Below are 13,373 nucleotides of genomic sequence, written 5' to 3'. Positions count from 1 at the left end.
ATGGGTATACAAAACATAATATAAACTAATGTTCCTATAAATAATATTCTGTATTCTGCATTTTCTCTACAATGAGGAATCCGTCAGGTATATCCCTTATCACCTTCTCCATTTGCCCTTGCAAGGAAGAGTTCACCATTAGGATACGCTCTTGCCAACTAATGAAAGGCATTAAAATAGCGGACCGAGTTGACTCCATCGGTCTTTACGCAGATAACATGGTAATATTTATAGATCAGTTAAAGAGGCTCTGTCACCACATTATAAGTGCCCTATTTCCTATATAAGGAGATCGGCGCTGTAATGTAGGTGACAGTAATGCTTTTTATTTAGAAAAACAATCTATTTTAAACCACTTTATGAGCGACTTTTAGCTTTATGCTAATGAGTTTCTTAATGCCCAAGTGGGCGTGTTTTTACTTTTGACCAAGTGGGCGTTGTACAGAGGAGTGTATGACGCTGACCAATCAGTGACCAATCAGCGTCATACACGTCTCTCCATTCATTTACACTGCACTAGCGATATGGTTATATCGTTATGTGCAGCTACATACACAAACACTAACATTACTGTAGTGTCCTGATAATGAATATACATCACTACCAGCCAGGACGTTATGTGTATTCAGAATCCTGACACTTCTGAATCTTTTCTGTGAGATTCCAGCAAGGCAAGCGTAATGAAATTACAATGTAACCTGTCATTTCAAACGAGATTATGCTCGCCTTGCTGGAATCTCACAGAAAAGATTCAGAAGTGTCAGGATTCTGAATACACATAACGTCCTGGCTGGTAGTGATGTATATTCATTATCAGGACACTACAGTAATGTTAGTGTTTGTGTATGTAGCTGCACATAACGATATAACTATATCGCTAGTGCAGTGTAAATGAATGGAGAGAAGTGTATGATGCTGATTGGTCAGCGTCATACACTCCTCTGTACAACGCCCACTTGGTCTAAAGTAAAACACGCCCACTTGGGCATTAAGAAACTCATTAGCATAAAGCAAAAAAATCGCTCATAAAGTGGTTTAAAATAGATCGTTTTTCTAAAAAAAAAAGCATTACTGTCACCTACATTAAAGCGCTGATCTCCTTATATAGGAGATAGGGCACTAATAATGTGGTGACAGAGCTTCTTTAAGTGACATCCTTGACCATGTCATTGATCGCTTCAGACCCTACTTTGGCTTTTACATTAATCGGAGTGTATCAGCATTAATGCTACTATCCCATGTGGTTTCTCCCCAAATGTTTGCATCCTCCCCCCTTTCACCAGTTGATGTTTTCAAATACCTAGTTGTCTATATATCTAAAGACCTTAATTGTGACCTAGCTTTAAATATATTTCCATTACTTGACTATACTTGGACTAAATTTAAACTATCAGAAGTTATCTTGCTATCTGTATCCAGACATATCAATCTGATAAAATGATACTATTCCCCAAAGTTTTATATGCTTTACAGAATAGCTATTATAATCCCAGCACGTTTCTTAAAAACCCTTAATTCCCTATTATTACCATTTGTTTGGAGCAATTTCAGACACAAATTAAAACTATCCACTCTTCAAAGACCTAAAATGATGGCTGGGACTGCGCTGCCAGATTTCCATTTATATTCTTTGGCAGGGCAGCTAAAAGCCCTGAGCAGCTGGATGCCTGATGGTATTATCCCAAATTCAGAACATCATTTAGCACATGTAATTGACTGTAAATGCTTCTTGGGATTTTTGGAGCTTGTCTCTCTGAGGCTGTATAAATTATTACCTTTACATAAGCTAGCTTGGTCAATTTGGAGACAGGCCAACAAAAAGTTATGGGCTTTTCTAATATCTAATATTATTTCTGAACTGGCCCTTTGGGATAACCAATACTTTTCATCACTAATGTCTCATCCATGTTCTTTATTTCGGATATCTCATTATATACTTCATGTAGAAGAGCTCCATGACCAAAGTGTTTTACTGTCATTCTTCTAGTGACAAGCAAAATATGATATTCCCCGTAATCAATTCTTTAAATACCTACAAGAATGTCATGCTGTTAGGGATCTGCCAGGTACTTCATCTAGGTATACTCCTGGGATTAATCAATCCACACCTGAGGCCAGACCTGTTCGACTGACACCATCTCCCACCAACCAGGGTGGCAGGCTCAGGAGTGGGAGAGCCTATCGCGGCCTGGTCTGTCGGAGTTAGCTCCGCCCCCTGTCCTTTATTACCTGCCCTGTTCTCTCCCTCAGTGCTTGTAATTCTTTTGGATTCCTGGCCCCACTGCTGCTTGCTCCAGCCTGCTTCTGCCGTGCTTCTGCCTTGCTGCAGTTCTGCTTGACCTGCTTGCTTTGCCCCTGGCTTGCTTCTGTCTCCTTGCCCGCTTGGGTGTACTCACTTCGTCCTGGTCCTGACTGTCCGTTCGCCGCTCCGTTTCCTCGTGGCGTTCCGTGGCTACTGCCCCTTCCCTTGCATGTTCCCTGTTTGTTCTCCCGTGCACTTAGACAGCGTAGGGACCGCCGCCCAGTTGTACCTAGTCGCCTAGGGCGAGTCGTTGCAAGTAGGCAGGGACAGGGCGGTGGGTAGATTAGGGCTCACTTTCCCTTCACCTCCTTCCGGCCATTACATAATTACAAGCCCTTACCTAGTCTACCATTTCTCCTACGCTGACGCTATCATGGACCCCCTTGAGACCCTGGCCCAGCAGATGCAGGGCCTCTCCCTACAGGTCCAGGCCCTGGCCCAAAGGGTCAATCAGGGTGACGCTGCTTTAGTAGTACCCCTCACCTCACCTCTAGAACCCGACCTCAAGTTACCTGACCGGTTCTCAGGGGACCGTAAGACGTTTCTCTCCTTCCGGGAGAGTTGCAGACTGTATTTCCGCCTAAAGCCCCACTCCTCAGGTTCCGAGAACCAGCGGGTGGGTATCATCATATCCCGACTCCAGGAAGGGCCCCAAGAGTGGGCCTTCTCCTTGGCTCCTGACGCCCCTGAACTTTCCTCTGTTGATCGTTTTTTCTCTGCCCTCGGACTCATTTACGACGAGACTGACAGGACTGCCTTAGCCGAGAGTCAGCTGGTGACCTTACGTCAGGGTAGGAGACCGGTTGAGGAATACTGTTCTGATTTTAGGAAGTGGTGCGTAGCTTCTCAGTGGAACGATCCGGCCCTAAGGTGCCAGTTTAGGTTAGGATTATCTGACGCCCTGAAGGATCTGCTGGTTAGCTACCCCTCGTCTGACTCCCTTGACCAGGTTATGGCCCTAGCAGTACGACTTGACCGACGTCTCAGGGAACGTCAGCTAGAACGCTTCAGTGTGCTCCCCTCTGACTTTTCTGCGATCCCCCCCGAGGTCCCGTCTCCTCGCCCCTCCACGGAGGACTCGGAGGTACCTATGCAACTCGGGGCCTCCATGTCCCCTCGACAACGTAGGGAGTTTCGCAGAATGAATGGTCTCTGCTTCTACTGTGGGGACGACAAGCATCTACTGAACACCTGTCCCAGGCGCAAGAATAAGAAGCCGGAAAACTTCCGCGCCTAAGTGATCATCGGGGAGGTCACTTGGGCGCACAGGTATTTCCCGTTAATGTGAAACGCAATAAAATTTTGCTTCCCTTTCAGGTCTCGTTTGCTGGCCGGGCTGCCACGGGCAGTGCTTTCGTGGATTCAGGGTCATCTGCTAATATCATGTCTGCGGAATTTGCTATGTCTCTAAAGATGCCTTGTATTGATTTACCTTATCCTATCCCTGTAGTAGGAATCGACTCAACTCCCCTTGCTAATGGTTATTTTACTCAGCATACTCCTGTTTTTGAACTCCTTGTTGGCTCCATGCATTTGGAGCAGTGCTCTGTACTGGTGATGCAGGGATTATCGTCTGATCTGGTTTTAGGCCTTCCCTGGTTGCAGTTGCATAATCCCACGTTTGATTGGAATACTGGGGATCTCACCAAATGGGGTAATGAATGTCTTATGTCATGTCTTTCTGTTAACTCTATTTCTCCCCGGGAGGAGGTAAACACGCTTCCTGAGTTTGTTCAGGACTTCGCCGATGTGTTTTCTAAGGAGGCCTCCGAGGTGTTGCCCCCCCATAGAGATTACGATTGCGCTATCGATTTGGTGCCTGGTGCCAAGCTTCCTAAGGGGAGGATATTTAATCTTTCATGTCCTGAACGTAAAGCTATGAGGGAATATATCCAAGAATGCCTGGCCAAGGGTTTCATTCGCCCCTCGACTTCTCCTGTAGGTGCTGGCTTCTTCTTCGTGGGGAAGAAGGATGGTGGTCTTAGGCCGTGCATTGATTATCGTAACCTGAATAAGGTCACCGTAAGGAACCAGTACCCACTTCCTTTGATTCCGGATCTTTTTAATCAGGTTCAGGGAGCCCAATGGTTTTCTAAGTTCGATCTACGAGGGGCATATAACCTTATCCGCATCAAAGAGGGGGATGAGTGGAAAACTGCGTTCAACACACCCGAGGGTCATTTCGAATACCTGGTCATGCCCTTTGGGTTGTGTAATGCCCCTGCTGTCTTCCAGAATTTTATTAATGAAATCCTGAGAGAGTACCTGGGTAATTTTCTTGTTGTGTACCTTGATGACATACTGGTGTTTTCCAAGGACTGGTCCTCCCACGTGGAGCATGTCAGGAAGGTGCTCCAGGTCCTTCGGGAGAATAATCTGTTTGCTAAGACTGAAAAATGTGTCTTTGGGGTACAGGAGATACCATTTTTAGGGCAAATCCTCACTCCTCATGAATTCCGCATGGACCCTGCCAAGGTTCAGGCTGTGGCGGAATGGGTCCAACCTGCCTCCCTTAAGGCGTTACAGTGTTTTTTAGGGTTCGCCAACTATTACAGGAGATTTATTGCCAACTTCTCGGTCGTCGCTAAGCCTCTTACGGACCTTACCCGCAAGGGTGCTGATGTCCTCCATTGGCCCCCTGAGGCCGTCCAGGCCTTTGAGACCCTCAAGAAGTGCTTTATCTCGGCCCCCGTGCTGATTCAGCCCAACCAAGAGGAGCCATTTATTGTGGAGGTTGACGCTTCCGAGGTGGGAGTGGGGGCCGTCTTGTCCCAGGGTACCAGCTCCCTCACCCATCTCCGCCCCTGTGCTTACTTCTCTAGGAAGTTTTCGCCCACGGAGAGTAACTATGATATTGGCAACCGCGAACTTCTAGCCATTAAATGGGCTTTTGAGGAGTGGCGGCACTTCCTGGAGGGGGCCAGACACCAGGTAACGGTCCTTACGGATCACAAGAATCTGGTTTTCCTAGAATCGGCCCGGAGGCTTAATCCTAGACAAGCTCGGTGGGCACTATTCTTTACCAGATTTAATTTCTTGGTTACCTATAGGGCTGGGTCCAAGAATATTAAGGCTGATGCTCTGTCACGTAGTTTCATGGCCAATCCTCCTTCTGAGAAGGATCCTGCTTGTATTTTACCCCCTGGTATAATCGTCTCTGCCACGGATTCTGATTTAGCTTCTGATATCGCGGCTGATCAGGGTGCAGCTCCCGGGAACGTCCCTGGGGACAAACTGTTTGTTCCCCTGCAATACCGGCTGAGGGTACTCAGGGAAAACCATGACTCCGCTCTATCTGGTCATCCTGGCATCTTGGGCACCAAACACCTCATTACCAGAAACTATTGGTGGCCTGGGTTGCCTAAAGACATTAGGGCTTACGTCGCCGCTTGTGAGGTTTGCGCTAGGTCCAAAACCCCTAGGTCCCGACCTGCGGGCCTACTACGTTCCTTGCCCATTCCCCAGAGACCTTGGACCCATATCTCCATGGATTTTATCACCGATTTGCCTCCATCTCAGGGCAAGTCGGTGGTGTGGGTGGTAGTCGACCGCTTCAGCAAGATGTGCCACTTTGTGCCCCTTAAGAAGCTACCTAACGCCAAGACGTTAGCTTCTTTGTTTGTGAAACACATCCTGCGTCTCCATGGGGCCCCAGTCAATATCGTTTCTGACAGAGGGGTACAATTTGTTTCCTTATTTTGGAGAGCTTTTTGTAAAAAGTTGGAGATTGATCTGTCCTTCTCCTCCGCCTTCCATCCCGAAACTAATGGCCAAACGGAAAGGACCAACCAATCCCTGGAACAATATTTAAGGTGTTTCATCTCTGACTGTCAATTCGATTGGGTCTCATTCCTTCCCCTTGCTGAATTTTCCTTGAATAACCGGGTCAGTAACTCGTCAGGGGTCTCCCCGTTTTTCTGTAATTTCGGGTTTAACCCAAGATTCTCCTCCGTCTCCCCTGGTTGTTCCAATAATCCTGAGGTAGAGGATGTTCATCGGGAACTGTGCACCGTCTGGGCCCAGGTTCAGAAGAACCTAGAGGCGTCCCAGAGCGCACAAAAGATTCAGGCGGATAGTAGACGTTCTGCTAACCCCCGGTTTGTCGTCGGGGATTTGGTCTGGTTGTCGTCCAGGAACTTGCGCCTTAAGGTCCCGTCCAGGAAGTTTGCTCCCCGATTTATTGGACCTTATAAGATCATTGAAGTCCTCAACCCTGTATCCTTCCGTCTGGAGCTCCCCCCATCATTTCGCATACATGACGTCTTCCATGCCTCCCTCCTTAAACGCTGCTCCCCGTCCTGGTCCCCCTCGAGGATACCTCCTGTTCCCGTTCTCACCCCTGAGGGGGTGGAATTCGAGGTGGCCAAGATTATGGACAGTAGGATGGTCCAGGGCTCCCTCCAGTACCTGGTCCATTGGAGAGGATACGGGCCGGAGGAGAGGACTTGGGTACCTGCCCGTGATGTTCACGCTGGGGTATTGATCAGGAGGTTCCACCTTCTCTTCCCCACTAAACCGGGTCCCCTTAGTAAGGGTCCGGTGGCCCCTCATAAAAGGGGGAGTACTGTTAGGGATCTGCCAGGTACTTCATCTAGGTATACTCCTGGGATTAATCAATCCACACCTGAGGCCAGACCTGTTCGACTGACACCATCTCCCACCAACCAGGGTGGCAGGCTCAGGAGTGGGAGAGCCTATCGCGGCCTGGTCTGTCGGAGTTAGCTCCGCCCCCTGTCCTTTATTACCTGCCCTGTTCTCTCCCTCAGTGCTTGTAATTCTTTTGGATTCCTGGCCCCACTGCTGCTTGCTCCAGCCTGCTTCTGCCGTGCTTCTGCCTTGCTGCAGTTCTGCTTGACCTGCTTGCTTTGCCCCTGGCTTGCTTCTGTCTCCTTGCCCGCTTGGGTGTACTCACTTCGTCCTGGTCCTGACTGTCCGTTCGCCGCTCCGTTTCCTCGTGGCGTTCCGTGGCTACTGCCCCTTCCCTTGCATGTTCCCTGTTTGTTCTCCCGTGCACTTAGACAGCGTAGGGACCGCCGCCCAGTTGTACCTAGTCGCCTAGGGCGAGTCGTTGCAAGTAGGCAGGGACAGGGCGGTGGGTAGATTAGGGCTCACTTTCCCTTCACCTCCTTCCGGCCATTACACATGCCTTACATGTGCCTCAACCATTTCTACATTCACCGATAGAAATTCTAAAATCCTAAGGCCTTCAGGGTCTTATGTCTGCTCCTTGTACTCATCTTTTCTCAACCGTGTTTAACTCACACCCTCTCCCGGTTGAATCCACATGGAAACTATTAATTCCTAATATTCAACCCAATGACTGGATAGATGTTCTAGTATCTAATCTTAATGCTTCTCAGCTAATAATAATCCAGCTATGTATTATACATCAATTCTTCTTGAGGTCATCCAGGTTATAATGTATGTGTGAAAAATGGCCTCCACTGATTGTATACGCTCCAGAAATCCACAGGCAGATTTTTGGCTGATTTGACCTGAATCAGAATTTGGATATGTTTGGTTAATTCTATTATTCCATATGAGAAAATTGTATATCAAAACCGGGGATTTCTGCAGAATTTCTTCAAAGTTTGGGATATATGAAATAATTCTCCATTAACAGTCATTTTTACTGATAGCCATTTGCACCAAAATGTGTGCCATCTGCTTCTATTCCAGATAACAAATGTGGTGCGCAGCAAGAAAAGTCACACATTTTACAGCTAAAACTTCATCACTTGTGCCCTTTTAATGCTGCAGTACATACCAAAACCTGCCGTACACTGCCTAATAAATGTAAACCATAGTGTCCAGAAATGTTCTGCTGGTGCCGACTATTTTTAGGGATATGTATCGATGTCTATGGAAGTTCTTATTGCCTGGCTTGAAAAAATAAATAAATCTGGCTTCTGGAATAGTCTGCCTCATTCAGTCTACAGTCACCTGTGCACTTTGTAAAGCACAATAATTTCCCATTCTGCACAGCAGCCCCAGTTACAGGGGAAATCAGCCCTCTTATAGTAACTATTGTCACTGTTAGGGCTGTGCTGGGTCTAGTGAAACCCATCAGCCGCCTCCCACTAACGGCATCCCGGCAATCATGTGACCAATAGAGGCAGCGGCAATGCCATGCCTCTATTATATACAGGCATGTAGAAGCGATCTAAGAAGATAGAAGCAGTGAAAACTGCTTCTATCTTCTCTTCAGGGTGCCCGGCAGTCACTGACTGCCTGGCACCCAACATTCAGGTGTCGATCGCTCAGGCAGCCATCTAAAACATGCGCCGTAAATACACTATGACACAGGTTATAAGGACCTCGACCGCCGGCCGTTTATATACAGCCAGCGGTCGGGAACCAGTTAAATAGTGAGAATAATATAAGTGTTTCATACAGATAGGGCTTATATCCACACATAAATATTCTATCATATCAATGAGGCTAAACAGTGCAATGTTTTAGAATAAAACCTACAGAATGAAGTGGGTGGTTCTATTGTATTTTGTGATATGTACATTTTCAGGTTGGTCCAAAACCATGACACATATCTAGAATATATTGACAAACTGTACCACAACAGACTTAAATCGATATGTACAGTAGAAAATAAAAGGAACTGAATGTAATAAGGAGAACATTTTTCTTTCATTGTGAAAGAGTTAAAAAAAGAGGAAATTATATTTGTGTGACTCACGTACTGGAAATGTGGTAAAGGTCCAAGAGAAATAAAACATTGGCTGGTGGCCGCATTCTCTTTGCCCCCTTAGTCATGGCTTTCAGAAAATGATGGAGTATGTTTTTTAAGACTGATAAAATGTGGACTCCCTTACGTGACAGGGAAATGGGAAGTTACAAGCTTGGATGGAGCATTGCATGGTAGTTTGTACTTAAAACGTAATCAACCCTTTAAGGACAGGACATTTTTTGTTTTGTCCTTTTTGTTTTACCTTCCTCGCGTTCCAAGAGCCCTAATTTCTTTATTTTTCCTTTGACCTAGGCATGTGAGGGCTTTTTTTTTGTGGGACAAGTTGTAGTTTTTAATGACACCATTTAATGTACCATATAATGTACTAGTTTACTTTAAAAAAAAAATTTGTGCGGTGAAATGGAAAAAAAGCTGTCATTTCCCAACTGGTTTTTGGGTTTCTTTTTTACGGCGTTCAATTGTTAACTATATTCTGTCGATCAATAAGATTACAGCGATACCAAATTTATATAGTTATTTTTATGTTTTACTACTTTTAGAAAATGAAAACTTTTTGTTCATAAAAATTTATTTTGTATCACCATATTCTGAGACCCAGAACCAGGGCCAGCCTTAGGATAGATAGCGCCCTGTGCGAAATGATCTTTCAGCGCCACACCCCATCATTAAAAAAAAATGCCCCATAAATAAATTATAATGCCCCCTTAGTGCCCCCATACAGTATAATAATAATATTTAATAATATAATATATTACAACCCCTTCAAGGACACAGTATTTTGTCCTCTAATTGTGCCCACAGTATTATGCCATCTGTAGTACCCCTACACAGTATAATGTCCACTTAGTGGCCCCCACACAGTATAGTGCCCCCCTGTAGATTTTGCCATACAGCCTCCCTGTAGACAGTGCCATAATTCCCCACCTCCTTTTTGTAGATCGTGCAATACAGCCCCCACCTCCCCCTTGTAGACAGTGCCATACAGCCCCCCACCTCCCCCTTGTAGACAGTGCCATACAGCCCCCACCTTCCCCTTGTAGACAGTGCCATACAGTCCCCCACCTCCCCCTTGTAGACAGTGCCCCCAAACAAAAACAAACATTTTACTCACCTAGGCCCCGTTCCCATGATGAACTGAGCTGCTCCATGATGGGACCCTGTAGCCTAGTACAGAATTTCCCAACCTTTTCGGACTCGAGGCAGCACTGGAAAAACAAAATTTCCTCAGGGCCCCCCTACCAAAAATTGTTTTGAGAAAGACAGAAAACGGCTAAGAACAAGCACTACACTCGTAGGTTATGTTCACACACGTTTTTTGTAAGGCAAAAAAAAATCTGCCTGAAAAATTAATTCAGCAACTGACCTTTTTTTTGTTTTTTCTTAAGCTGTTGAAGCGAATGCAAAAGACGCTGGAAAAAAAAGCTCCATACGGGCGCCGCAGGTATTTTCTGCCTCCTATTAATTTCAATTGGAGGTCAGAGGTGGAAACCATTTGAAGACCATCAGCCCCCCACTCACAGTAAAATGACCATCAACCCCCCACTTACAGTAAAATGACCATCAGCACACCACTCACAGTAAAATGACCATCAGCCCCCCACTCACAGATTCCCCCTGTAGGTAGCGCCACACAGCCCCTTGTAGGTAGTGCCACACAGTCCCTTGTGGGTAGTGCCACACAGCCCCTTGTGGGTAGCGCCAGACAGCCCCCTTGTAGGTAGCGCCACACAGCCCCTTGTGGGTAGCGCCACACAGCCCCCTTGTGGGTAGCGCCAGACAGCCCCCTTGTGGGTAGCGCCAGGCAGCCCCCTTGTAGGTAGCGCCACACAGCCCCCTTGTAGGTAGCGCCACACAGCCCCCTTGTAGGTAGAGCCACACAGCCCCCTTGTAGGTAGCGCCACACAGCCCCCTTGTAGGTAGCGCCGCACAGACCCCTGTAGAGTGGGCCGCACAGCCCCCTGTAGGGAGGGCGGCACAGCCCCCTGTAGGGAGTGCCGCACAGCCCCCTGTAGGGAGTGCCGCACAGCCCCCTGTAGGGAGTGCCGCAAAGCCCCCTGTAGGGAGTGCCGCAAAGGCCTCTGGTAGGGAGTGCCACGCAGCCCACAGCCCCTGGTTGGTAGTGCCCCACAGCCCCTGGTTGGTAGTGCCCCACAGCCCCCTGGTTGGTAGTGCCCCACAGCCCCCTGGTTGGTAGTGCCCCACAGCCCCCTGGTTGGTAGTGCCACACAGCCCACAGACCCCTGGTTGGTAGTGCCACACAGCCCCATTTTTGGTAGTGCCACACAGCCCACAGCCCCCTGGTAGGTAGTGCCACACTGCCCACAGCCCCCTTGTAGGTAGTGCAAGGACTAGGAAATTACCCTGATAGCTGGCGGGCAATAGACATTCAAAAAAGGACAACTGTGCAGGAGCACACAAAATACCCAGCTTTCCCAGCTATCAAATAATTGTGTGGAAATAAACTAAGATATAACTTTTATTTAGTCTGAGTAAAGGATTAATCCTTTTAGCTAGATTAAATAAAAGTTATATCTTAGTTTATTTCCACACTTTTTTTTTGATAGCTGGGTATTGTGTGTGCTCCTGCACAGTTGTCCTTTGTAGGTAGTGCCACACAGCCCACAGCCCCCCTGTAGATAGCAACCCCTCCCCCCTTCAAGTAAAGATAACGCCACTGTAGCTCCCTGAAGGAGCGGAATCCCTGTGTGGCCGGGGGATTCCGCTCCTGGAGCGCTGCTTGATGCCTCTGTCCATATATGTACAGGGGGGCACTATAGCAGAGCAGGGAGATATCTCCCTGCTCTGCTGTCTACTAGCGCCACTGTAGCTCCCTGAAGGAGCGGAATCTCCGTGTGGCCGGGGATTCCGCTCCTGGAGCGCTGCTTGATGTCACTGTCCATATATGGACAGAAACATCAAGAAGGGCTCCAGGAGCGGAATCCCCGGCCACATGGGGATTCCGCTCCTTCAGGGAGCTAGAGTGGCGCTAGTAGACAGCAGAGCAGGAAGATATCTCCCTGCTCTGCTATAGTGCCATCGCTACCGCTATAGCAGCCGCAGCGGCTTATAGCGGTGCCACCGCCCTCATGCTCGGTTTCACCGCTAGCAGCCGCTAGCAGCCGCTATGGCTGTTACAGCGGTAGCGACGGCCACTAAGTGAAGAAGCGCCCGGGTGGAAAGGCGACTGCAGTTAGTGTGTGTATCCCCGCTGGTAGTTGCAACGGCGCGGGGATACACTCACCCGCTGGCGCCCCTCTTGCCGTGTGGCGGCCGGCGCCCTGTGCGACCGCACTGGTCGAACATAGCTAAGGCCGGCCATGCCCAGAACTTTTTTATTTTTCCGACGATGGAGCTGTGTGAGAGCTTGTTTTTTTGTGGGACAAGTTGTAGTTTTGGGGTACATACAACTTTTTGATGACTTTTATTCCATTTTTTGTGGGAGACAAGGTTACCAAAAAAACAGCAATTCTGGTGTTTTTTATTTATATTTTCTTGACAGGGTTAAAATAATGTTATGTTGTAATAGTTCTGACTTTTACAGACGAAAAACCAATTATTTTTATTTTATTTTATTACAATACTTTTGTTAAAAGTGGGCAAAGGTATATTTTTTTGAACCAGCGATCATTGGGTCTTTTGCACAATATACTGCAATACTTATATATTGTATTTTATACCAGCTCCCATTAACCCTCGCCTCTGGCAAGGCCTAATAGGCCCTTGGCTGTCATGACAACCATCAGCACCCAATTGCATCACGGAGGGGGGCGATGAGCTTTCGGAAGGGGCCACCCCGTCTTTCTAACGGCTTAGATGAAGCAGTCACTATTGACTGGGCATTTATGTGGTTAAACAGCTGAGATCAGAGTTTTCTCTGATTCCATACATTAGAGCAGAGTGGCAGTTGTAATATACAGCTTACACCCGAAGAATATGGAGCGACCAAGCCTGTGAGCCTGCTCCATATAACCCCCCTTCCCCTATGACGTATATGTACCATACTTGGTCGGCAACAGGTTAAGTTTTACCTGATCTATAGTTGTGGTCAAAACAAAGCTACAAAGGTTCATTTACTATCTGGAGAATATACAAGTGGACAGCCCAATTTCTTTTATTCCTTCACTTTGGGTTCATTTACATTAAAGGGGTTGTCTCATCAGACACAGTCCGTATCAGAAAGAATTTGTTGCTGCAATCAGCTGATCGCCATGTGTGCCGCTCTCAGCACCCTCAGCAAACAGCTGAATTTGCCAGAGAAAGCCGAAATCAGAATTGTACAGTAGTATTACATGGCCTGCTGAAGTCCACCCGAAGTAGAGCCACTCTTTTTCCCCACCCTTTCTAATAGAGGGGTTCGAAGTGGGG

Source organism: Rhinoderma darwinii, chromosome 2 (assembly GCF_050947455.1).
Source record: "Rhinoderma darwinii isolate aRhiDar2 chromosome 2, aRhiDar2.hap1, whole genome shotgun sequence".
In the NCBI taxonomy this organism is placed as follows: domain Eukaryota; kingdom Metazoa; phylum Chordata; class Amphibia; order Anura; family Rhinodermatidae; genus Rhinoderma; species Rhinoderma darwinii.
This window is presented reverse-complemented; position numbering follows the sequence as displayed.